The sequence below is a fragment of the Phyllostomus hastatus genome, unplaced genomic scaffold (genome assembly GCF_019186645.2).
Source record: "Phyllostomus hastatus isolate PE091 unplaced genomic scaffold, TTU_PhHast_1.1 phas_scaffold_78, whole genome shotgun sequence".
NCBI lineage: Eukaryota > Metazoa > Chordata > Mammalia > Chiroptera > Phyllostomidae > Phyllostomus > Phyllostomus hastatus.
In genome coordinates this window covers 52,147,817-52,174,912 of record NW_025334041.1, presented here as the reverse complement: position 1 = coordinate 52,174,912, position 27,096 = coordinate 52,147,817, and the positions used below count along the sequence as shown (strand labels likewise).

Here is a 27,096-nt window from a genome sequence, read left to right as displayed (position 1 = left end):
TGAGAAGTGCCCAATTCATTGCAACTTTTACAGTGAATGTAACAAAACCTATTGCTCTAAATCTGACCTCTTGCATTTTCTCTGGGGGAGAACTGAATAGTATGATCTTATATGTAATAGACCTTATATATTTATGTTCTAACACAAAAATAATGCTCACTTGTGGTACATAATGTTGCTGCTTTATAAGAAAATGTTTGTCTTTTGCATTTATTTCCACCTTTATGATACAAACCTTAATGTAGTATTCCATAAAGTTGCTACCTTCTCATGGGATTCTCATGAGCCAAAATTTGATGCAAGTTCATCATTTGTGTGTATCCATCAGGTTCATGTCATTGTACATTTCAATAAATAAATAATAAATATCTATATGGTACTTTATGTTTTGCAAAACTCATTAACATTAAATATTTCTATCTCATTGATTCCAAGATTTCACATTTCAATAGCTCTAACATCAGTTCAATTGACAGAGTTTTAACCTTTTCTTAGTTGCAATAAAATAATTCTGTCTTATAATCAATCATATCTTACATTCAGCGAAATATAGTAATCTGACCAAAATCTTTGCTTAACACGATTATACTGATTTTACTGATGAAGGAACTGAGAGTAAGAGAGGTAACATGTTTTTCACAAAGATTCATGGTAAATAATAGTGGGTCTTGGAATTAAAATCTGATTCATGAAGCATTATTTATATCATGGTGTGGAAAGAAAAGAGGACATCAGAATGGTCTGACACCAAATCGTAGGTGAGAGATCAGAACATGAATTATCTACTTTGCATCTTCTTCACCTGCACCCTTTGCAGCAACACACCAGCTTATATATCCTATCACAAATACCCCTTTTCTTTCTCTAATCATTCCCAGCCTGCCCATTTCTCTCTGAAAAGTCACAACTTTACATTCTCAGACTTACTATGTTAAATCTTCCTCCAGACTGTAACTAATACCTACCCCATCCAGTGTACACCAGCACCACAAAAGTAACTGCCCTGGCATTCTCTGTATTATACTACATCTCAGAAAGCCAAATAAGCCTCCGTTTTAGTGTTGTCTGGATACTGAATACATAGGAACACACTGGGCATGTACTTATATGATAAAGATAATCAGATATTCCAAACAAAAAAAGCACAGCCTAATGTTTTTAGATATGTTAACACATAAATAAGATCAATGGAAAATCCAAAATTATCAGTGACTTAGAGAACTGCTTTAACATCTTGGATGGAGTGCAGAAGATGCACAGGAATTGTTTGTTTGTGAATAAACTTTAGTCTCAAAGACAAATATATCCTCCTCAGAATCAGATTCTAGGGTTGAATCTTCCTAGAATATCCGCATCCCAAAGAAGCTCATTAGGATATATTTCAGTGGAATGTGTATTTTATGATCTTAAAGTCATCATATTAAGTTTTAGAAGGCTGCTTAGGTTGAAAAAGGAGTAAACTGATTTCATTAAATGCAACAGCATTTGTCTTTCTGCTAAAAGAAGCTTAAATGTGACAGTAAATGTCTTTTTCTCTATGTGTCTTCAACACTTAGTTCCAAGCCAGACCCATGGTACTGGATAGGGCCTGAGGCATAGCAGCTATGACTCATGACATGATTTTGTTTTAAACACCAGATCACTCTGGAATCAAAAACATTTTGAATAAGAACATAGTTTAATCATAGAAAGAATATTGCCTCCTTAAAAAAATTCCAATTAAAAAAAAACAATTCATTTTCTCTGTTGAATAAATGCAAATTCCTTGAACAAACTCCCTGCTTTGGGAACAGTCAATATTGGATGAAACTTTTCTCATTCTACTGTAAGTTCAATTTGTTTAGTTATCTAAGAGAAAATGTAACAAATGGATCAAATCAATGTCAAGAGATGCATCCTAGATTTGGATCTGCTTTTACATAATATCAACTTCTAGGTCTAGATGTCTTCCAGTCTCCTGGGGCTATCTGTCGCTTTAATACCTGAAGTACAATGGCACCAACCTATGCTGCATGTACTGTAGGGAGTATTATAAGATTGTATATTTTAGAGGATTCCCAGTAGTACTGTACAAGTTCATGATCACCTCCCACTCTATATGTATGCTGTTTCTGAGTTCTCAATTGGTCAACTGAGTTCAGTGAGAAATCAATATTCATTGGTCAGTGCCTGAGATGTTGTCCTCTCTCTGAACTTCCTTAATCCATGTATACCCCTCCTCTCTTCATGTTCTCAAAGGATCACTAACCATAGCTGTTTTGGGTAACAGACATTTTATTGAAGGTTTAGGCTAACAGAAGTGAATCACATACAGAGAGGTTAGAATTGGCAACCACATAAAATTGAGTGTTAGACATCACTGTGCTAAGAGTTAGAGAGGTCATCTCTGCTGCAGATAATTTTTGTGGGTCCTTCAACCCTCCAGACTTCATTTGCTTCCATTTCTCCAAGTACCTTCTTTCAGCCATAACTTGACTTCTCCATCTCAACTCCCACTCAAGCTTGGAGCCTCCTAATGACTTTTTAATGCAGAGTAATTTAATTCTTTATTGGCCTCCATCTTAAGTTTCCAGGCTGTGCCCTACAGACTTTTTGTGTCAAATAGGCTAATTTACTCTATAAAACTGAAGTTTTTACCCTTAGGGAAACTCTGCCTTTCTCTTAGTCCTGCCAGTTTAAACTAAAAAACTAATAGATTGATAGCTAAATAAATTTAAAATAATGTTTTTCCTTTTCTTAGTAGAGTTGTCATTAAGGAGTATTTTAATATAAATCATTCCAGGGAAGAGTCCAAAACTCCATTCTTCTGAAGTTCTTCTTCCTGAGCTTTAATACTATTTGGAATAAACTGAAATGGTATTAAAACCATATATATCTTAAAACCCTGTGCTATAAAGTCTATAATTTACCTAAAAATACTTTGACACAGACAGCATGATGTAAATGGATATGGGTGTTAACTTTCATTTACACCCTCGGGGAGGTCACTTATTCTAATCAGGAATTTACACTCAAAGGGAGGTCAGCTAACATTTAATCAGAAAGGCCACAGCTATCCAGAGGCTACAGCTATCTTTATGTGCAATCTAAACTAGGCGCATTGGTAATTTACAAATTGCAACCAAAATGAATTTGTGTTGGTGGAACTATTGGCTAGATCATTAATGTAAAGAATGTTAACAATGGCTAAATTAGTTAAACAAGTGACATTTGAGGCATGTCGAGTGAGTGAATTACTTTAGGTAGGCCCTTACCTTACATGAACCAGCAAACCCTCAAGACAGCAGCTGGGATATGATTCCAGTCTCAATTTTAAATGCTAATGGTTGTCTGCTGCCAATTATCAAGTAAACTAAATGATATCTTGGAACTGTGGCTATATTTGTTTGCAGTGAACTTTCCATTCAAGATGTTCACAGATCACTCTAAGAGCAGAGAGCTAGTTCTCTGTGGAACTCACAGAATGGGTTTTATAATGGTTTTTATGTACCTGATTGCTATACATGTTTATCTAACAAACATTTGTATGGGTGATAGAACTCATCCTGAGACTTGCTGTCTTTAAAACCAGATTGTGGAGGATTAGCTGTCAGTGAGTTGCTGTTAGTGGCTACCAGTATCTACTTAAACAAACCTAATGGTTGCACATGACTCAGATGGGTTCAAAACCCACTGTGGCAGGGTCAGTATTGGCTTCCACAGTACATTGCACAAAAGTGGATGTATCGTGTATTCTTAGTAAATGCTGAATGAATGAATAACTAGGGTACACCATAAATCTAACTAGACTACTGGGGAGATAAGGATGAAGAGGAAAATGGATTATATTTGTTCAAATTGTCATGCTGGTGTGTCATGTAGAAGTTTGAATATGGACATGATAGAGGTGAAATTAGACAGGTTGACTACATTAGGACAGGGTCTCACAGAGGAGTACCTAAATCAGAAACTCTTCTTAGTATACAGGAGTGATCAGGCTGGAGGAACTTTTGAAAAACTAAAGCATTTGAAAAACTAAACGAGCACCAAAACTATCAGTGTGTTGATTTATGATGAGAAACGAAGGTCATTTGGACCAAAATTCTGACATTAACATGACCAAGGAAAGTCTTAGAGCATAATGCTAAGACAAGTCAAAATTAAAAAGTTACCTAATGTGCCCCTGCCCACTATGGGGTGGAGATGTGGTGTGGGGGTGCAATTCTGGGGAAATGCTAACAGGGGTGCTCCAAAACCCCTCCTGGCCCTCCAGTCTGTCTTCCCTCACTCCCATCCTGTTCAGCCCCTCTCCAGACTTTGTGATCCAGATTCAGCCACTTAACTATACCCAGCTGCTCCCTTCCCTGAGAGACCTAGGGGCCTCCATGGCCTCACCCACCTCCACTGGCCCAGCACATGCCCACTTTGAGAGCTTCCTGTGGGCCCAGCTGTGTCAGAATGTGCTGAGCACCTTCCAGGGGTTATGCTGGTCCCTGGGGCTGGATCCTGGTGGGGAGCTACCCTAGTAGCACAAGATCAAGGCCCAATTCAACTACTGGAACACTAAGTCTATGTGGGCCAAGCTGGACAAGTGAGCAGGCCAGCCTGTCTACCAGCAGGGCTGGGCCTCCACTAGCATGAAGTGCCTGGTGGTTGACACTGAACCTGGGGTCTATGGGCTGCTATGCAGCTGGCCACTACTGGGGGCCTGTGTGGTCCTGGTGGAAAAGTAAACCAAGTTCTCTTGGTACAATGTGCACCACCTCCGGCCCATCATCATTCATGACCTTTGGGCACTTGGTGCCAAGAAGTTCTATAAGTACTTCTGCAAAGGCACCCTGGACTACATTAGTATCTCACACCTTTAGCTGCTTTTGTTGAAAGTGGCACTAATGCTGGGGTGGAAATTCACTGGGGTGTCAATTTCATTGGCCTCCATCTTCTCCCAAAAAGGGAGTGGCTGGTAGGCCCAGCTCCAGCCCAATCCCCTTGCCCAACTGGCCAACTATGAATTTGATGTTCTCATCTCTGCTGTTCAAGGTAAATTTGTCCCTGAAGACAAATTTTGTACTGTGAGAAATGCACAGTGAACTGGCTATTAGCATCATGGTTAACTGTGTGAACGGTGCACCATGGAAGAGACACAGGTGCCCAAGATCAGCAGCGTGGCCAGGATCCATAACCAGAGCTTCTTCCAGAGCCTGCTCAAAGTCAGGCACTGACCTGGAAAACATTGTATACTACAAAGACAATGCACCTACTTTGTGATGGAAGCCAAGAAACAGTGCCTGATGCACCTGGGGGTGCTACATCAGCAGTGACCAGAAACTGTCTGGCTGTTGAGCAGTGCCAATGTGGAGCCTCAGGGTCTGCAGGGCTTTGCCTGTGCAGTTGCTGACATCGCCACCCATAGCAAACTTGGGAGGCTGGAGTTTGCCCAAGATGCCCATGGATGGCTTGACATCTCTGCTTTTGACTTTACAAGCATGGTGTGGGCAGATAGCTTTGCTTGTGCACAAGAGAAGCACAGCATCTGCCTGTTGTTGGGGCTGGTGGGGGAATGCCTGCTGAAGCCCTTCTGATCCCTGGTCACTGGAGTGGCCTGGGGCTTCTTGGCAGTCTTTGATGCCACCTGGATGGTGAAGTGGTGGGTGGAGGGGATTGGGCCCCTAGAAGTTTTGGCAGAATGTGAAAGCCTGTACCAGCTCCTGTCATAGATATCCCCGGAAAACATGCACCACAACTTGGCCCAGTATGGGCTCAACCCAGTCACTCCCTACCCCAACCTGAACCTCTAGGCTATGTCCCCCAATCAGGTGTGAGTCCTACATGACATGATTGCCAAGGAACTTGTGTGGAGGAAGAGTAACAAGACTGACTCAGGAAAGCCTGACATTAGATTAATGAGCACACAGGAAGAACTGCTACGCTGGTGCCAGGAGCAGGTTTCAGGTACCCTCATGTCCATGTCGCCAACCTTTTTTCCTCCTGGGCAAATGGGCTGGCTCTGGTGTTTTGGTGAACCAGCTTCAGCCTAGCCTACTGGACCTCTCAATGCTGCAGAGGGTAGGGGCTCTGGAAGTGACTGTTTGGGCACTGAAGATGGTAGAGCATAAGTTGAGCATATCACCCATATTGTCCACAGAAACAGTGGTGTCAGGAAGTGACCTATTGGGCCTCATCACCTACCTCAGCCACTTTCACAGTTCCTTCAAGAGCACACCATCAGCCAAGGCTCTCCAGGGACTCCAGTGCTGTACTATTTCTTGTCAAACTGTAGAGGACACTGAAATGGAGCCAGACCCAGGAAAATGGAGAATGCAGGTGGTAAGAAGCAACACCAGCAGACAGAGGCTGAGACCCCTGTTCCAGAGTCTGCTATACCCCTGACTTTCCCATTATAATACCAGGAGGCTGATGGCAAGAACTTATGTGCACTTTGTGGGGAAGAGAACACCTGTCTATCCTGGAACACCTGTGTGTTAATGGCTACGCCTATCATCTGAGCTGCTTCTGCTGCCATGTCTGTGAGGCCACACTGTGGCTCAGTGGTTATGGACAGCCCCCAGGAGATGGACATTTCTACTGCTTCCAGCACTTGTCCCAGCCAGGCCACAAAGAAGATGGCAATGACAGAGGCCCTGAGAATCAGGACGTCTCCACTCCAGATGAAAATAACATGATATCAGGCCCCTCAACTCCCATGGTCCCCCAGGAGGGGGCCAGTCCTGTCCCAAGCCTCAGCTAGTCTACCCATTGGCTAATCCACCTCTCTAACCTAGAACACCAGCGGTTGTCCTTCCTTAATTTGAACCTTGACTAGGAAATGGAGTCTCCACCGAAACCCCTCATAGCTGCTCTTACCTGGCCCTCCATGCCCTGGTGGGCAGCTTTGTGAGATGGGCAGTGCCAACCCAGAGCCCTCAGGTTTTTAAGGCCATGGGGAGAGAGAATGAAGGGAAACCTTTCTTCAGTGAAGAGGAAGAAGAGGAAGAGGAGAATGTAGCTTTGGACTTAGATGTGGAATAGGCCCTGCTGACCTTCAATCTTCACTAAGAACTATGAACAAGCACCCAATGTGTCAGTGGACTCTGCTGCAGGAGATGAAGAGATTCTGCAAGGCCCAAACCATCCAGCAGAGACTAAATGAGATTGTGGCTGGCCTGAGGGAGCTGAAGGCCTAGAGAATGGAATTGGATTAGGCCTTGAGGAACCAGAGCAGTTCCCCAGAATTGCTACACTTCAGGGGGAAAAAAAAAACAAAAACAGCCTAGTGGATGAGGAGACTAAGCTCATGATTACAGTCCAGGAGCTGAGCTCTAAGAAGAAACATTTGCAGCTGAACCAGGAGGTACAAGGCTATGTGAACCAGGAAAAAATCCTGAAGGCAGTTGCCGAGGGGCAGGCTGAAGACCAGATCCTGAGTAAACTGGTGAAGGGGGTGAACCATTGAGATGTCCTCATCCACTTCCAGAAGGAGTGCAGGCTCTGTGAGCTGGCTTCAGGGCAAGGTGCCCAGGGTTAGAAGAGGGTGGGCTGTCTGCCTCTTCCACTACAAGACCACCTTACCCCAGGACAGTGCCATCCTGGTCATCAGGGATGTCTGGGAGAAGGCCTCACTATTTATAGTAAAAATAGTTCTGCCACACACACGCACAAAACTAAAGTTACCTAGTGAACATAAGTATTAAGTAACTGAATCAACAAATCAAACATTAAACCACCAGGTTATGCTGTTTTTGTCTCATTTTTCTCTACGATATGGATGACATTGATAATGGAGCACAAAGCTGATGACCAAGGCTCCCTCTCTGTTGACATGTTCTGATTGTCTTGCAATTATGGATTTCTTTAGAAAAGTTTTACCTTAAATTTTGCTACCATTGAATCTTACAAGTCTGTCTATTATGTTACTTTAAGGTAATATTTACTGTTACATTTTATGTGGACCCTAACAATATGCTTCAATTTAGCATGTATTTGGCATTTCCTAGCCTCTGTACCAACAGCACATAAATAACACTCTTCAATGTCAAGGAAGCACAAGACTCATTACAAGGCACTTCACAAATATCCTGTTTTACTTGGTACATTCTGTGGTAACTCTGGTGATCTGACCTACAAACCTTGAGAGGCTACCTTTTTCTTCAGATATGAATATCTAACTTATTTTGTTCATCACATTTTTAATGCTCATTATTGTGAAAACATTACATTAAACTTTATGGACTATTAAAAAAAATCAAAATTACATCCTTACTCACAAGGAATCTTTTTTTAAATTATTTTATTGTTGTTCAATTATAGTTGCCTGCATTTTCCTCCCACCACTTGCCCCCACCCCAGCCAAACCACCCCCCTCCCTTGCTTCCACACTGCCCCTTGTTTTTTTCCATGTGACCTTTATAGTAGTTCTTGAAAACCCTTCATGAGGAATCTTAATTGTAATTGGGAAAACACAACTTCATTCAGTGCTACTTTGTGCCTGGAACTGCAGTTACAAAAGGAAAAATGGTGAAATAAGATTATAGAGATCAGTGTGGGTGGAACAAAGATAAGAGGATGTCTTGTAGAAAGCAAGGTGAATTAGATCTTGTAGATAGGGCACAGGTGGCAAACACAAGTCCCGAGGGCTGAATCCAGCCCTCTGCCTTGTTTATTCTGGCTGGCATCTTGTTTCTACCTGGCAGCAACATTGAGCTCTCACTTAACTGTTAAGAAGTAGTTACATTTATACAATCCTAAAGTTACATTTGGCCTTTTGAAGGCAACCGCAAGGCTGATGTGGCCCCCAGTGAAAATGAGTTTGACACCCCTGTGGTAGGGTATTTAGAGTGGATAAAGGAAGTAGGGAGAACCTTCTGGACTAGGGGCACAGCTAGAAGAAAGGCAGGGGGTAAGAATAAACACAGTGAATAAGAAAAAGAGAAAGTAATGCAACTGATGAAGGTGGAGCCAAGAGACTCAACAAAACAGAACTAACATGTCAGATCTGTACATCCCGATCTGTACATCCCAATCTGTTCAGGCCTCACAAAAATTTTGGGAGGTAGGTATTAGTATCCTCATTTTACTGAGGAACTAACCACATAAATTCTCTCAGAGCTAGGATGCTGTGCATCAAAACTCCAGGAAGGAAGTACTATTGTTTCTCAAGAATAGTTAAGCAGACAGCTCTGTCTCACCAGGGAAAGGAACCTGATGTAATGGTAAGGAGGGACCACACACTAGAGAGCCAGTGGCTGTACGCATTGCTGACATTTCCTGCTTTACCCACAATCTTTGGAGTTTTTTTCTTTTTTACTTTGTAACCATCATATCTAAAAACCAGGAAATTTCTCATAAAAATACTGACTGAGTGACCTCACTGGGCTGCATTCCAGCCAGGATGGTATCAGAAGACAGGAGCTAATAAACCCTTTTAGGGGGAGCAATCCCTCTCCAGTTATCATTGGCTGAGTTCAGACATCCCACTCACATCCAGATTTTGCTTAGCTGCTTCAGTATTGCTGCTTCAGCATCCATTTTTTTTTGGCCAACCAGCCTGTAGTGATGCTAAATAGATACTAGACCTCTCCTACAAGCACATGCTGTACATGGCATTCACAAGCACATATAAATGATTTTTTATCCTCACCCTAGGACATTTTTTCACTGCTTTTAGAGAGAGAGGAAAGGAGAAACAGGGAGAGAGAAACATTGGTGTGAAAGAGGAACTTCCACTGGTTGCATTCTATACCCCCTGGGACAGATGATCATCTGTTTAGGGACTAGGAATTGAATCCAAAACCTAGATATATGCCCTGACTGGAAATCAAACCCACAACCTTTTGGCTATGGGACAATGCTCCAACCAACAGAGCCACACCATCTAGGGCACAAATGTAAATTATTTTTTTATTTAAAAATATTTTTGACTTTATAAATTTTCTATTATTTATTCTATTACTGTTATCCCAATTTCCTTTTTTTTCCTTTTGCCTCCTTCCACCCAGTGTAACCATCTCTCCCAGTCAATCCTCTCTCTGTTGTCCATGTCCATGAGTCATTTATACATGTACCTTCTTTCCCCTTCTTTCCACCATTCCCCATTTCTTCCTCCCCTCCTACAGCTGTCAGCCTGTTCCATGATCTCATGTTTCTAGTTCTATTTTTCTCATTATTTTGTTTTGTTCATTAGACTCCAGTTATAAGTGAGGTCATATGGTATTTGTCTTTTGCTGACTTATTTCACTTAGAGTAATAGTCTTCAGTTCCATCCATGCTATTGCAAAAGGTAGGACTTCCTTCTTTCTTTCTGCTTTCTAATACTCCATTGTGTAAATGTACAACAGTTTTTTAATCCATTCATCTAATGATAGCCACTCGGGCTGTTTCCAATATTTAGCTATTATAGATTATGCTGCTATAAACACAAGGGTGCATAAGTGTTGGGGTGGGGGGCTCTGCCCACACAGCTCCCCCAGCTGCCACAGTTGAGAATAAGTCTACCAAGATATGATTTGCTTGGGGAGGAAAGGAGGCCGATCTCTCAAAGGAGAAGGGCCAGGAGCCTTTTCCTCAATGGGCATTTATTGGGTTCATTTGCACAAGAATACAGGTAAAGCTCATTAATCATTGTCAGGCAGTAAGGATCAAACAATAGATAACAAAGAACTCTGAGGGCCTATTTTGAGTCAGAGTCAGATAGCTAAAGAACTGTAAAACTTTGAGGTACAAACTCACTTCTTGCTTGGACCCTTATCATTTAATTGAGAGCATTCTAAACAAAGCAGATTTCACAGGATTTTACATATTCTTTCCTAGGCCTGATCACCCTTTCCAGCATAGGGCTGCACCACCCTCTGTCATTGTGTCAGGCTTAAATGGAGCAAGGGAAGTAAGGCAGCCAGAAGATTAGGAGACTTCTTGCAGACAGAATGAGGACTCAGGTTTTGTCAAAGCTGAGGTGTGAAGGTCCATCACCCCCTTTTGCTGTACCCCCCAAAGTCCTTCCTTGGGGGCCTCCCATGTGATTATGCCTGTCTTAGGTCATTCCCCGCTTGAGGAATCTTACCCATCATTGGCTAACCGACCAAGCACTGGGGGCCAGTTATGGATGAAGTAAAAGGAGCAGAAATGGTGCTCCTGCCAGGGAGGTAAGCTTTGTCTCCTCAGTGGTTTATGGTCCCAAGGTTGCTCACCCAGCTTTAGTCATGGAGGAGTGGGGGTTACAGCTTCTGAAACCAAGCAGGGAGGTTCCCAACACATAAGTTCTTTTGAATTGGTGTTTCAGGATTCTTAGGGTATATTCCCAGAAGTGGAATCACTGGGTCATAAGGCAGTTCCATTTTTTGTTTTTTTAGGAAATTCCGTACTGGTTTCCACAGTGACTGCACCAGTCTGCATTCCCACCAACAGTGCACTAGAGTTCCCTTTTCTCCACATCCTCACCAGCAAATGTAAATTCTTGATGTGACAGACCTTGTGACAATCTCCTTAGATAAAAACCCTTCTCTTTTGGTTTGAATTGAGTACTCTGACCTTATCCCAGGAATTCCAAATTACTACACCTGTGGACCATAATAAAGGCAGGGGTCCTAAGTCCTGTTGCTTTCTCTGTCTGCACTCTGCTTTGACCTACCCTTGTGGCCCCTTGTGGTGTGCTGTGTACTTCTTCGAGGAACTGTGGGTAAGAAACTTCTCTATTCCAGTTTTTCTTATGGGCTGTTGTTGAACTGTGAACTCACCATCCAACATCCTGTACTCCACTTAACAAATGTTAATTTAACAAATCATAACAACTCACTTTTGTCAACTGCTGGCCCCTTTTACCATTTGAGTTTGCAAGCCCTTTATTAACATACCTCTTTTAGAAAAAATCATGAAATAAGAAAAAGGAGGTAAATTACATATATGTTTCCCCAAGGATTCTGTACTCAGAAAGTCCCTTCTCTCTCACAGATTTCCTAATTCTGTGCAGGTTCCTTCTACATTCATCCAGGATGCAGAAGGAACTAGAATCTTGGACCAATATGGTTCTTTCCCTGCATAATTTATCTTAAAATACCTGTCACTAAAACCAAGACTAGTAATAAACTTGTGTGAAGACAGTGTAAACAAGCATTGATACATCTACAAGGTGGTGCTTAAAACTAGAGCTATACAAACCCTAAACAGTCTACTTTGTTATGCTCATAGGCATGCCCATTCAGAGAGGCAAAAATATGCCAATACCAAGTCTTAAATATAAAACAACTGGGCCAGAATCACACTTAGGTTGTAGAAACAGGAAAATTAGTGGTTAGAGGCTGTGAATATCTATAATTCTACTGTTGTTTTAATGCCATTTTCAGTCTCTGAACATAAAAGTTTGTTTGATTTTGAAATGATACAAAATTGTTCCACTGATCTTGAAATTGACATAAAAAGACATGAGACATTACATTTTATTCCTAAAGCAGCTGGTATAAAATGCAGGAATTGCTATATATAAGAATTTTCTAAAACCTTTGAGTATTGGTTCTGGTAAAAAAAAAAGGCATGTATTTTTGTAAGGAAGATCATTAATTTTTTCTTCATGATCAGGAAGCCTATTTTAGGATCTAATTAAATCTAGTGCTGTGCAAGAAACTCAACAAAGAGAATTGCCTGTATTGGGGGAGGGCAGAAAAAAATCACCTGTGATCTTATCCCATGATCAAAAAACAATGATCATTTTAATAGTAGCATCTCACATTTTTCATATGGACAGGTATTCACAAAATTATTGCCTAAGAGAGAAATTTATTGACTGACTCAAACACGTTTGAGATAAACAAATGTCTTTTAAAACTAAAAGCTAATTGTCTGCTGCTTCAAGAGTCCTGACAGACAATAAGCGGCATCTGGCCTGTCCTGACATTGTTCTCGGCTACTCCCCTGCCCCTTGCTGTGACACCACTCTTACTGACTGTAAACCCTTCCCTGTCCCCTGCTGCCTCACTGGAAATGCAATTCAGCCCCCAGAATTCTCTCCTGTGGTTATGGACAACATGTGTGCAATATTTATGCACAGAGATTCCTAAGAGAGTTTCCCTGGATTCTCTCCAGTGCTGGGTATTAACATTTAAAAAATCAGCTTTCTATATGTCCAGTAAAATACAGTATTTCTTTGTTATTTTGATCTAACATTTCTTTAAATACAAAATACTATGTTTCTTCATAAGTTTATTGGCAATTTCAGTTTCTTTTTTTGTGAATTGTCTTTTCTCCTTTTCTCTTGGAATGGTTTCTTACTAATGTATATGTCATCTTTAAAGATGAACATTTTCAGCCCTGGCTGGCGTAGCTCAGTGAATTGAGCGCGGGCTGGGAACCAAAGTGTCCCAGGTTCGATTCCCAGCCAGGGTACATGCCTGGGTTGCAGGCCAGAACCCCCAGCAACCTCACATTGATGTTTCTCTCTCTCTCTCTCTCCCTCTCTTCCCTCTCTAAAAATAAATTTAAAAATTAAAAAATAAAATAAAAAATAAAGATGAACATTTTCTTATAAGAATTGTTCTTATAAGAATTGTCCTTTAAAAGGAAAGAACATTGGTGCTTTTTGGTATTTCTTCCACATTGTTTCCATTTCCAATAATTTAAATACCTTTTTCTCTAAGAAAAGTATATATTTTATAAAAAATTGTATTACATAATATTTTTCCAACATTGTTCTTTCCTTTTAAATGATTTTTGGTGTACATAATACTAATCAAACCTATCATTTTTTCTTTTATTTATTGCATTGATAATCAGAAAGTCTTTCTTCATGCTAAGATTACTTAAACGTATTTAACTATATGGTATTTTATTTTTTTAAACATTAACTTCATTTGCAATTTGTTTTGGCATACTAGATATAAGGTATAGGCTTTGTGTTATTGTTTATTCAAGTAGATAACATTCTAAACACCATTTATTGGAGAATTCATCTTTCACCATGTCGCTGTGGTGTTTTTGGTCAAATAATAAGCAGAATAAATTTAAGCTCTTTATTCTATTCTACTAATCTGTATCTACACACTGTTTTAACTGTTCTAGCTTTGTTATATGTTGTAATACTTGCTAGGAAAAATACCTCAATAGTAATTCTCTTTTAAAAATTTTCTGTGCTGTTATTGCCATTTTATTCCTCAAGAATAACTGGAAATATTTTTCTGGTTCATAAAAGCCTTTCCTTTGTATTTTGATTGTCATAAACCTATAAATTCATTTTAGTAAAACCAATATCTTTGTAACAAGAATGGGATATCATTCGTTAAAATATTTTATATTTATAACATGTTGCAAAATTAATATAGCAACCATTTATTGAATAATTGCTAAGTGATCTAATGCTTCCAGATGCTATATATCATTATCTCATGTAATCCTCATGACATGTAAATAGTAGTATTGTTCCAGGTTAAGATGAGAATTTTACTTATTATTTATGCAATTAAATATTAAAATCAGTTTGCAATATGTTCATGCTACTTTTATCAAATTTCTATATCTGAGTCAAGATAACTTTATAAAAATGGAGTATACAGCTTCCTACATTTTACTTTAATACTCTGGAACATTTATAATGCAATGGAATTTTCCAGTAAAACTAAGCGATTCTGAAGATTTTAAAAATATTACTCTTTGATATTGTATTCAGAACTTTAATTATTTTTCTCTCTCTTCAGGTATTTCTTCCACATTGTTTCTATTTCCAATAATTTGAATACCTTTTTCTCTAAGAAAAGTATATATTTTATAAAAAATTTTATTACATATTTTTCCAATTTTTATTACATAACATTTGATATTATTTTAATCTCTGCTAAATACATGGTTTTATTCCTTGTGTTGTCCTGACCAGAGAATTTGTTTATTTAGCCAATATTTTTTTTAAAAACTGGCTGGTTGTATAATCCTAGAGTAATATCTATCCCTGTAGAACCCCGTAGATATTAATCCACTTTCTTCTCAAATTCAGCATTAAAGAACAAAAACTTGAGGCCATCTGGAGTCTGATTTTGAAATAATCATAGTCTTCCTTCCTATCTACCAATAGAATAGGAACCTAGAGTCATCTCTGAAGGCTAGACTACAACTGTTGTCTCCACAGAGATCCTACTCCAATCAACACATTCTTACTAGTTTGTTTCAGCTGCCTCAAAAGTTACTGGAAGTGAGGACGCCAAAACTCCTCCCATTCTCTATAACCCCACAGTGTTATCACAAAGGCCAACAGTGAAAGAGGAAAACAATTGAGTTAGTTAGGAAAGACCAAGATGTGCTTCAGTAACAAATAGCCCCCAAATCCCAGAGGCTCAATACAGTCAAAATTTTCTTGTTCATCTATACCTATTGTTTACTGCAGAGGACAACTCTCCTCTACCTGAAAGTGTATCCAGGCTGCTTCAATGTTACCGTGATTCTTTCTCAACACAAAGCCTTCTCTATGGTTGTCTCAGTGGAGGATGAGTGTGCTGGTAGGTCTTCTGTACTATGGCCTGTGGTGACACAGGACATAGAGAATGAATGGTTTTCTCCAAAACTGTGTGACCCTTGGTCACTATTTTATAATGGACCATGTGGTTATCTTCTAAGATGGACCCCAGTGATCCTTACCTCTTGGTATTCCCACTGTGGTGTAATTCATTCCCTTTGAGTGTGTGAGGCATTCAACAACTTGCTTCTAGGGAATAGAATGCATCGGAAATGAATGAATGCCACTTATGAGATCAGATTCTCAGAAAAACAGGCTTCCATTGGTAGTATTTGCTGAGTCACTGAAGGAAGTCAGTTGCTATGTTGTAAACTGCCCTATGGGGGAGCCATGTGTGGCAAGGAGCTGAGGGAGGTCACTAACCAACACCCAGCATGAAACTGAAGTCCTTAGTTCAACAGCCGGTAATGAGCTGAATTGTGTGAATAACCATGTCAACAAGTTTGGAAGTGTATCCTTCTGTAGTTAAACCTTCAGATAAAACCACCACTCAGGCTGACAACCTGACTACAATCTCATGGGAAGCCTGAGTCAGAGGCACATGCCTAACTGGCATCCAGATTCCTAACATGTTAATAAATGTTCATTGTTTTAAGCCACAAAGTTTTAGAGTAATGTATTATTTTGCAGGAGATAACTAAAAAAGACCCATCCTCTCATAGGGTATTTTGTAAATACAACTCTTTCAGTTCCAACTTCCCAATTCTTCCCTAATGGCTAAAACAGCCTTTCAGGCCAGTGAGTTCATACACTATCTGTTCTGCTCTACTGATTTTATCCTCTATCCCAGGTTGGTGCCTCTCTATCATACAAATGAGGAAACATGCCTCCTCCAAGACTGAACAAATAAATAAATAAATAGTGTGTAAATAAATAAATAAAATTTAAGGATGCATTTAAAAAGTATGTGTTTTAATAAGTCGTGCTGGAAAACTAGATATCCACATGCAAAATGAAGAAATTAAACCCTTAATTAACACCTATGCAGAAAGTAACTCAAAATGAATCATAGATCAATGAAACAGAACAGAGAGCTCAGAAATAAACCCATGTCTTTGTGGTCAATTAAAATTTGACAGAGGAAGTAAGAACATGCAATGGAATAAAGACAGTTACTTCAGTAAATGGTGCTGAGAAAATTGGACAGGTACATGCAAAACATGAAACTAGACCACCAACTTATACCATACACAAGAATAAACTCAAAATGGAAAAAAGACTTAAATGTAAGTTGCGGACCATAAAAATACTAGAAAAAAACATAAGCAATAAAATTTTAGGCACCTCATGTAGCAATATATGAAAAGATAAATGAGAAAACAATCAAATGAGACTATATCAAGTTAAAAAGCTTTTGCACAGCAAAAGAAACCATTAACAAAATGAAAAGGGAACCCACTGTATGGGAGAATGTGTTTACCACTGATACATCTGATAAGGGGTTAATTTCCAAAATATATAAAAAACTTACACAACTTAAGACCAGAAAGACAAACAATCCAATTAAAAAATAGGCAAAGGACCTGAATAAACACTTCTCCAAAGAAGACATATGGATGGCCAATAGACATATGGAAAAAATGCTCAACATTATTAGTCATCAGAGAGAGGCAAATTAAAACCACAATGAGATACCACCTCACACCTGCCAGAATGGCTGTCACCAATAAATCAACAGACAACACGTGCTGGAGAAGATGTGAAGAAAAGGGAACCTTAGTGCACTATTGATGGGAATTCAGACTGGTGCAGCCACTGTGGAGTTTCCTCAAAAAATTAAAAATGGAACTGCCTTTTGAACCAGCAGTCCCACTTCTGGAAATGCATCCTAGTAATCCTGAAACAATTCAAAACAATATATGCACCCCTATGTTCATAGCAGCATTATACGCAATAGCCAAAATGTGGAAACAACCTAAGTATCCACTGACAGATGAGTAGGTAAACAAAGTGTGGTATATTCATACAATGAAATATTATTCAGCCTTAAAAAGGAAAGAAATTGGAACTATTGTTACATGTTTGCGAAATATGCCAGTCACAAAAAAAAAACAAATACTATATGATTGCACTTATATGAGGTATTTGAAGTAGTCAAAATCATAGAGATAGAAAGTAGAATGGTGGTTGCCAGGCAATAGGGAGGAGGGAGTGAAGGGGAGTTGTTTAATTAGTATAGAGGTCCAGTTTTGCAAGATGAAGAGTTCTGAAGGGAGGTTGAACAGCAATGTGAATGTACCTAATCCTACTGAACAGTACTTTTTAAAATGGTAAAAATAGTACATTTCATGTTAAACATTGCCACAATTGCATTTTTTTAGATTGGATATATGGAGAACAAATGAGGGTGCAGAGAATGAAAGGAACAAGGGAGAACTGTCTGACTTCTCTCACCAAAAGCATCATAGACTCTGCTCCTGTCAAGACACTAGCCATTCTTTGAGTGCAGTGTAGTTGCAATGCTACATGTCTTTATTCAATTTCATGGATACTTCATTGGAAAAACAGGGCAGAATAAATCAGCATCTATAAGCTAGCCATGTTAAGATTCTTCCTATTTAAAAATATACATACAACACTTTATTAAAATGACATCCAATATCACATTAGACCACACAATGATTCTGTCAAAGGAGTGGGAAAGTTTGTACATTTTTAAAAACTAATAATGTGCTCCCTGGCTGGTGTGGCTCAGTGTATTGAGTGTGGGGCCTGCAAACCGAAGGGTCGCCGGTTCAATTTCCAGTCAGGGCATGTGCCTGGGTTGCAAGCTAGGTCCTCGATAGAGCACACGTGAGAGGTAAGCACACATTGATATTTCTCCCCACCTCTTTTTCTCTCCTTTTCCCTCCCTCTAAAAATAAATAAATGAAATCTTTAAAAAAATGCTAATAATACGCAAGGGCATCTCTGATACTGTCCATTTTCCTCTTACATCTTCTGATTCCAAACCTGGAGATCCAAGTGTTCCTTGTCCTGATTCTTCCCCCCTCATTTAAAAAATACAAACACTGATTTAGAGCACAGGACTTTACTAAGGCATTTTCCTAAGAATTTAGGCTTAGGGTAGACCTCTTCCTTCTCAGGAACCCTGTGTGTGGGGGCATGTGTGTAAACACACTTGTGTGTGTGTTTAACTGCATCCTATTTACTTTATTGATGAGGAAGGTATCCCCAGTCCTAGGGTTAGGGGGAGAGCTGAACACACGAACCAATACTGGACAGGTGATATCAACAGCAGTTCATCATTTATGTATACTCACAATCCAGCAAGGAGAATACCACACACCACACAGAGCCACATAAGGTTCACGTTCAGGAGCAGAGTGAACAAGCAGGGTTTGTGAGAGGCAGTCTTTGCAGTTATCAAGAAGGTACCTGCCCCTGGTTCCCATGGGAGTGTGTGATTGGCTTGTTTGAATAATATCAAGCACTGAGAGGGAACTGAAACTTAGCAGTAAGAAATAAGTAGAAACTGTTCTTGGCTCTTTATTTGGGATAGTACCTTATTTGTGGGAAGAGTTGGGAGGGGAGCTTGTGGTCGTTATGCCATTCAAAGCCATCCCAATTTTATCAAATGTCAAGGCAGCACATAATATTGAACCTTCATTTTAGGCCTTACATCACTGTGTGTTACATGTTTTACGGTGAGGTGAGGGTGGGACTTAGCTACTGAGTGGGGAAACAAAGGACACAGGAGGTTAACAAGATCAAAAGGAGTGCTGGTCTGTGAACCATATGCCACCTGTCTGCAGTGAGGTAAGTACAAAAATCCAGAGTAAGCGTTCAGATACTTTTAGAAAAATTTGATGCACATCTAATAGTACATGATTCTAGGCACACGCATAAAGCAAGCACACCCCAACAGGTATGGTTTTACACCAAGGAGAGCTCAGACATATTGCCAACCAGGTTGGAAACTGGTGAAGTTGGTCGACAGGAGTGTTATTTTATTAATGGTTAATTCTGCTCCTGCACTCCTATCCCCATTCCAATTAAGTATAAAATACACATTTCAAGATTTGATGTCTAACCATAAAAGCTAGAGACATGCCTTGCCACCCAGCAGTAAATATTAAGGGAAAGATTTAATGTAAACAGCAGTATATGGCAGTGTCGATGATTTCTCATAAACTACATGGATTAATTTAGAAAGAAAAAAAAAGGCAGAGAAGCCTTCAAGGAAGTAATAACCCAGAGGTAAAAAATATTGATTAGGGAAAAATATTATCTTAATCAAAATATATCTTTTAGCTGGAAGTTGTTTGGGCTCCAGAAAAAGGAAACAAAGTATGTTTCTAAGATGAACATTTTTCCTTGTGGTTTTTGTTGAATAATGAGCAAGACCATCACTCTTTCGAAGTCTTGGCTGTATAAATCAAACAAAGGCTTTGATAATCTTGCAGGAAAACTTATTAAATACTCTGATAAGAAGAAAGCAATGTTAATTGTTTTTTAAAATTTATCAATATATACCTGTGACTTTTGGTATTTCTTTGATAATATATCCTGATAAATTTTTTAGGACTTGCCACATGCTGTATTTTCTTCTAATGAGAGCTTCTGATCTTTCTCATCTCTGTCTTCAAAATGGTTCAAAATAACTTGTTTCTGTTAGCATTTGTTGATGTTCAAGCAACTTATTTTTACTACCCTTCAAAGTTTAAGCTTTGTTTTAAACATTACAACCAGACAATATTTAAATATGCCACATGTTTTTTTTAGGGCTTTTATAAATTCTTTTTTTAAAGATTTTATTTATTTATTTTTAGAGAGGGCAGGGAGGGAGATAGAGAGAGAGAAACATCAATGTGCGGTTGCTGGGGGTCATGGCCTGCAACCCAGGCATGTACCCTGACTGGGAATCAAACCTGTGACACTTTGGTTCACAACCTGCGCTCAATCCACTGAGCTACGCCAGCCAGGGCCCGGCTTTTATAAATTCAAACTGAATCTGAATTTTAAGTAGGTAAGAACTACTTCAAATCCTAACACCATTCCAGTTTTTCCTTAATCTTAAAATGTGTGGTTGTCCTCAGAATTTTATATAATAAAATGCCTTATTTTCATTTGCTTTTTGGACTCCATGAAGTTTATTCCTAAAAGAAACTGTCCATGGGAACACACAACAACATTTTGCATTCTATATGTGTACAGCAGAAACTGAGTGCTAAGTTATGTGTTAGGAGTAACAGGGGAAAAAGGAAAATTAGAGGATATTTTCTCACTGTTCACTCTGTTTCTGGGCACACAAAGTCAGAAGTTGATAAATTATCCAATAAATTAAGTCATTTAGCCAAGAGAATTCAGATATAATTCATGATCAATGACCCAAATTCTTCAGGCATCCCGATACCACAGAATCTCAGTCCTGATCCATGTGTAAATACTGGCTCTCTCTTAGGCCCCCTTCACTGACCTCTGCATTCCTTCACTCTGATTCTGAACATATTTGCAAAATCTTTGTGTTTGAGGAGAACTACAGTTTTTAGTTTTGCATTGAATTTAAGGAAAAATAAAACTGGGTTGTTTCAAATCAAATCTTTTCCCCTTCATCCAAATATGCAGTGAGCACCCCCTGTTGGCTGCCCAGCAGCAACAGCAAGTCATAAACTTGCCGCCTTGTGAGTCACCAGTACACAAAGAAGACAGCAAAGTAAAGGGCCATGGTCATTTGGACTCCTGTATCAGAAGCAAGGGAGGGCAAATCAATATTTGCTTAATAGAAAAGGAAAACACTGATAGGGCAGGAGTTTTATTCTCAAGCTTTTAATGGGGTATCTTAACACTAGAAGGGGAAAATTCTCTTTTCCTTTCTTTTTTGAAACTTAAGGCTATATTCACTTTCAGTGCTAGATGAGTTTCTGAAACAAATAGTGGGCAGAAAACCTAACATATTCATTTTGGCTAAGACTACATCTAACTTTTTAGGTTGTGGCTTTCTGTTATTCAATACTTATCAGAGCTAAGAAATCTACTATAAATTCTAGGTCTCCCCTTCCACCCAATATTTTCAAGTAAGATGGGCATTGAAATGGGGGAAATGGTTAGGAGAATAATGCAGAAGCACACACATTTACTTTCATTCTGATATTCTAAGGATTTAATCAATAAAAATAGATTTCCTCTCCATTTATCATAAATATACTTCCAGCCCCTCCAAGCCTGCCTGCTAAAATTTGGTTTTACTCATCTACAGGGAAAGATGGATTTTACTTTAAGATTCTGTTCTAAAAGTGCAATAATAGATCACTTTTAAGACAATAGATATTTTGTCAATCCTGTCAGTAGAGGAATCAGGTGAATTTTTCTCCAAAAAAATCTCTTATTTTAGGAAGTTTAAATGTTCATTCTTTGTTCTCAATGATCTCTTTCCTTAATTATAAGTTTAAAACATATGATTAGTGAGTGACATGGCAAGAACAGTAGACTAAGAATTAAAGCACTTGTGTCCTAATCCCAACTTTGCCACTAGAACCATGCAGGCCATTTAATCTTCCTTAGTTTCATTTTCCTCATTTGAGATATGGAAGTAATTGATCTGACCATTAATGCAAGATACATGAGGTGCCAATAACCAGAAGCATTAACTCTGGATGCCATGCGGGAGAAGGACTTACTATAACAATGAGCGTGTATTGAGCTTCTGCTCTGTCCCAAACTTTGTAAACATCAGTGACTTGACTCTCAGGAGCCTAAAGTAGCTCAGCTCTGGAATCAGACTGGGTCCCAATCCCATCTGCCATTTCCCATCCAGATAACCTTGGGGAAACTAATATTTCTGAAGCTCATTTTCCTTATATATTTAGAAACATTGGGTTGTTTCTCCAAAGTCACATGAATGGAAAATGACAGAGACAGAATTGAAATGCAATCATACACTGTGAGGACCACAATCTAGAAATGAATTGGCCACAGATAAAAATTTAATGTTGTTCAACTTTGTTCCTTTATTGTTCCTTCTATTCCTTGAATGGCCCTGAATGTCATGCTAAAAAGCTTAGACATTACTTTGTAGTTAGATGAGAGATGGTAGAAAATTTTGAGTAGGGAAGGGGCGTGATTGTGATTATTGAGTTCTGATATTCTGATTCTCATAATTCTCATCAGAATGTTGAGAAAATTTAAGGAGCACCTATATATAAACATAATACATTTCTGCAAAGCACTACAATTCTATTTGTAGGTGATCACATAAGGAAAAGACCTACATACTATTTCTTACTCTGATGTTGGAGAACTGTGTTCTAATATGATATCCTATGGGGTTAAAGTAGGACCACTCCCCCACAGTTCAGAGATATTAAGGAAACTTTCTAGATGTCAGTCACACTGGAAAAATATCCAAGAAAAGGAATTGAAAATTGGAAACTGAGCCTTAATCAGTGGCCAGAAGTAAATCTTGCTTGTCTCCAGTTATCTTTTTCTTTGGCCTGTATTCTAAGGAATGCTTGAGAGCTGTCTACATTGGTATGGAAAATGGCCTCTGCCAAGGGAGGCAGCCAGGCCTTCTAATCTGAGAATTCTCTCTCCATTGCCAGCCTTGGAACATGTTAATGTAATGAAGTTGCAGCCATATATGTGAAGAACATGAGTAAGGTGAATTTTGTTGTTTTAAAGAGAGGCATCTATTATATTGTGGCTATAAAGCAAATATATGAACAATGGCACTTAAGTTCAATATCTAGTCCATGACAATAAACAGGAATATGTTCCACCTAATATGACATCTAACTAGTTAATTTATTGCCAAAATGTAATAAGGTTATGTTAAACTTTGGTTATAATTCCTAGTATATGTATTTCCAGATTTCTGAATTTTATCCTTTAGAATTCATTTTGGTGCTGCAAGCCAGAAGGAGGAACTCTGATTATTATGAAAGGTCAGCATGTGGCCCTGGCTGGTGTGGCTCAGTGGACTGAGCACCAGCCTGTGATCCAAAAGGTTGCAGGTTCGATTCCCAGTCAGGACACATGCCTGGGTTGTGGGTCAGATCAATGTATCTCTCACACACTGATGTTTTTCTCCCTCTTTCTCCCTTCCTTCTCCTCTCTATAAAAGTAAATAAATTTAAAAAATCTTTAAAGAAAAAAAGATCAGCATGCAGTGATTACAGCTTTTCTAAATACTGGCCATGGGTTCATAAAAGGCTTATGATCCATCAAAATACTTTGTTTGAGTCTACAGAATGAAAATAATGTAGAAAAGCTATTGTTGAGGGAAATGCTTTGCATGTACTTAATGCCTGATCAGTTTAGTTAACTTATCCTACAACAAGTTTGGAATGCTCTACTTAAAGTGTGTGTCTTTGGAATGTCACATAATTTTTTCAAAATTGCACATCTTCCGTTTCTGAAAAATCTCTCTCTCTGTGTCTCCATCTCCGTCTTCCTCTCCCCCTCCCTCTCTTTCTTTCTCTTACTGATTAGTAAGGTGGGTCACTTCCTTAAGAGCAGCAGCCTCCTCCAGGACAGATGTTTGCCTCCATTTTAATTATGTTTGGGGGGGGGGGGGGCACAGCTTGGATTTTAATGCCGTGAAACCTGCTGATGTAGTCTCTACCCTGGAAGAGGCTCTTAGCTCAAAATGTATTTCCTTAGAAAGGTTCAGAGAAGAAGTGGAGGGAAAAACAGCACAACCCACCATGAAACCATGTACTTAAGCAGGCTCTTTCAAGTACCATTTAATGGTGTGCAGCTGACGTGCAGAGATCAAGATTCTGACGTAGGGTGCTGCCACTTGGTGACTTCTTAATCAAGGGTTGTCTAAGAATGAGTGTTGCGGCCTTTGGGCTCTGGGATTTTGACAATTATTGAAGGAGTTTGGGTAGAAATAGAGGAAATAGGAAGGGCAGGCTATTTCTATGAAGAGAAGAGAATTGATACAGCACTGGAGTGGAAATTGTACTAAAAGAGGTTATCCCATTGGCAAAGCTGTGTGTGATTGGGAGCCAGACCCAGTGGAAAGCACTTGGGACAGATGGAACTGGTGCCATGAACTTCTGTCAGAATTTATCAAAAAAGCTTGGGGACAAGATCTATCAAAGACTGTTTCATGCATCATTTACTCTGGGTTTTTTAAACTGCAATTAATGCCAAATTTTTCTCCTCAGGAGATATTATAAGAAAACTCCTTCATTGAACTATACAGGCTGAATATTTATGGCTAAACCAAACAAAGTTTGTGACAATGCAGGGTAGCTTTTGACTAAAAATAAAAAAATAACAGATTTGGAATGGAAGAGGTCTTGGGAGGCCACCCAGGCAGATCCCTATTCCATCAGCCCTTTGAATCAGTTGCATTTCGGCACCTACCCACTCCCCTACACTGTGAGCAACATCAGAGTGGGGAATCTTTTATTAGTCATCTATATACCAACAGTGCCTGGCACTGGGCTGAATTAACATTGATTAACTTTTGTTGAAAAGCTATGATACAAAAGTATATAAAATAGTTTAGTGCTGACTGACTGAGTCCCTGTTCAGTACATATTCAAGTGCAGAGGTGATGGTGTGGTGGTGGTGGCAGCAGTGGTGGTGGTGATGATGTATGTTGAGCACAGGAGGCTTGGGAGTCAGGTTGGATTCTTATTACTGCCTAGCTCTGGAGAGATTTCTGGCTGCTAATAATTTGCTTCATCCAAGTTCAGATGCAGTAGGGTTTCCTTCATTCTCAGTTCTTCATTCTCCGTAATATCTTTCTGTGTACCCAGACCTCACACTCTATTTCAGGAGGCTTGTGTGTGTCCCAGTGGAGGTTGTCTGCTCAGGGTTTGTGGAGTGCGTACATAGGGATTCAGAGAGGCATCTTCCCCAATACTCGGGCCTTTTGTGTAATTACCACTGTAGAAGAGAGATTCTCACAGATGCTGGAGCAGAACTGGGTGGCTTTCTTAGCACCTCTCTGAACTTTCTCCACTCATGCCCCCTTCATCTTTCACTCCACTCAGCCTGGACATTCCTTTCTAGCCTTGTTACAGAACCCAGGGGGCCTGGGGCAATATACTACTACCACTGAAAGGACCCCTACTGAGCTCTATTGTCCGTTGCCAATGGGAAAGACATCTCTCAATGCCAGAGATTTGTGAAAAGGAAAGGAAATGTTTATTTAATTCTATACAGACTTAAAGTAGTGACTTAACATCTTCATTAAAATATCAAAGTCCTATAGAATACCCACAGCGGTCCACAGTGCTTCTTTCTCCCCCTGCCCTAATTTAGGGTGCTGTAACTCCGAAAAAGAGGCAAACATCGGTGTTTCAGGCTCCTGGTACCATCAGCTGTATCACAGTCCAGGCAGGATCTCTAATTAATCCAAAGCCATATTTCAGGCTGCTTGGCAAGAGTTCTTTCACCCTCCTTCCAGGCAAAGTTTCTCCTGCTTCCCAGGCCACATGGTCAAAGGGAGCATCCCAAAGCCTTGTGTTCCTGTTCTACTAAAGCTGCAGGGGTCTGCACTCTGGCAAAGACTGCATGGTCCTTCTCTCCACCAAAGCTGCGGGAGTCCCCATCCTGGCAAACCTCTTGGCTCTCTCTACAATGGCTGCCATGTCTGGGTTTAAATCCCCGTGCCAATCTTCCTCTGTACCCCCATTTCCAACTCCTCCTACATCAGTTACACATTCCAGCATTCCTGTATCATTCCAAGTCTAGTGAGTTGCCATCATTAGTCTAGGCAGGAGTGGCCCCATGTCATGGAACCAGTCTTCTCCAAGCTCCCACACAGGCACTGTAACTTGGGGGACCTTCCCCCCAGTCACATCTTGGATGGGGGGAAATCCCTTTCCATCACCCTGGCCCAGAACATGGCCACAGCTATTTAACATATCTAAGTGACCAGCCAAAGGCCTTAGGTATGTTAAATGACCATGCCATGGATTAGCTGCAAAGCTGTGGCTGTACAAAACAGCTCTGCATGTTCCTGCTCCATGTGTTCCTTCCCCCAACTTACACCTGTGGGGGAAGGGGTGAAGACATCTTATATGTCTTTCTAATATTTTCTAGACACCTTGAGTTCTGGACCCCATTCCAAATCTGTTTTTTCCCCTTCCCCACCCCCTTGGCTGCACCCTGTATCAGCCTTACAATTAGAAAGCTTCTTTTTCTTATTCCACATCTCCTTAGTGTTCTCCTGAAGCCCAGGCAATTGAAAATGAAAAGCCAAAACTTTGTATCTCTTTAGTGCCATCCCTTTTCTGAGGAAATTAATAAGGAATGCCAAGCTGACTGAATGGAGGGAAAGGCAAGGAGTAGAAGAACCAATAGGGGAAAGGACATATGAATTAATACTTAAAATACTCTTAAAATAAAATTTCCTGCCACATTAGTCACAGAACAGCCGATTTCTTTATGGATTTAAGGAAAGAGCCAAAAGATAGCCTTTAATATTTCCAGTAGGGGTACAGGCACATGATCTTTGCATGCACATCACAAATATCAAGCCCTCTGTATCCATCTGCTTTAAAGAAGACTATGTTATCCTTACACACCTTAGAAATGGAAGGTAAATATAGAATACTTCATATCTTTACCTAATTGTTCAAACATTGCTCTTAGGGTTCTTTCTGTCTCTTGCCATCCCTCAGTAGACCTTGGTTTTGTTATTCATTCACACTTTCTCCAGCAAGACGAAA

The 27,096-nt window shown here is 39.7% G+C and overlaps 1 pseudogene; it reads left to right on the top strand.

Annotated features, from left to right (window-relative positions):
• Positions 1–4,364: 4,364 nt before the first annotated feature.
• LOC123812056 lies at positions 4,365–7,504 on the top strand (annotated as a pseudogene).
• The last annotated feature ends 19,592 nt before the right edge of the window (positions 7,505–27,096 follow it).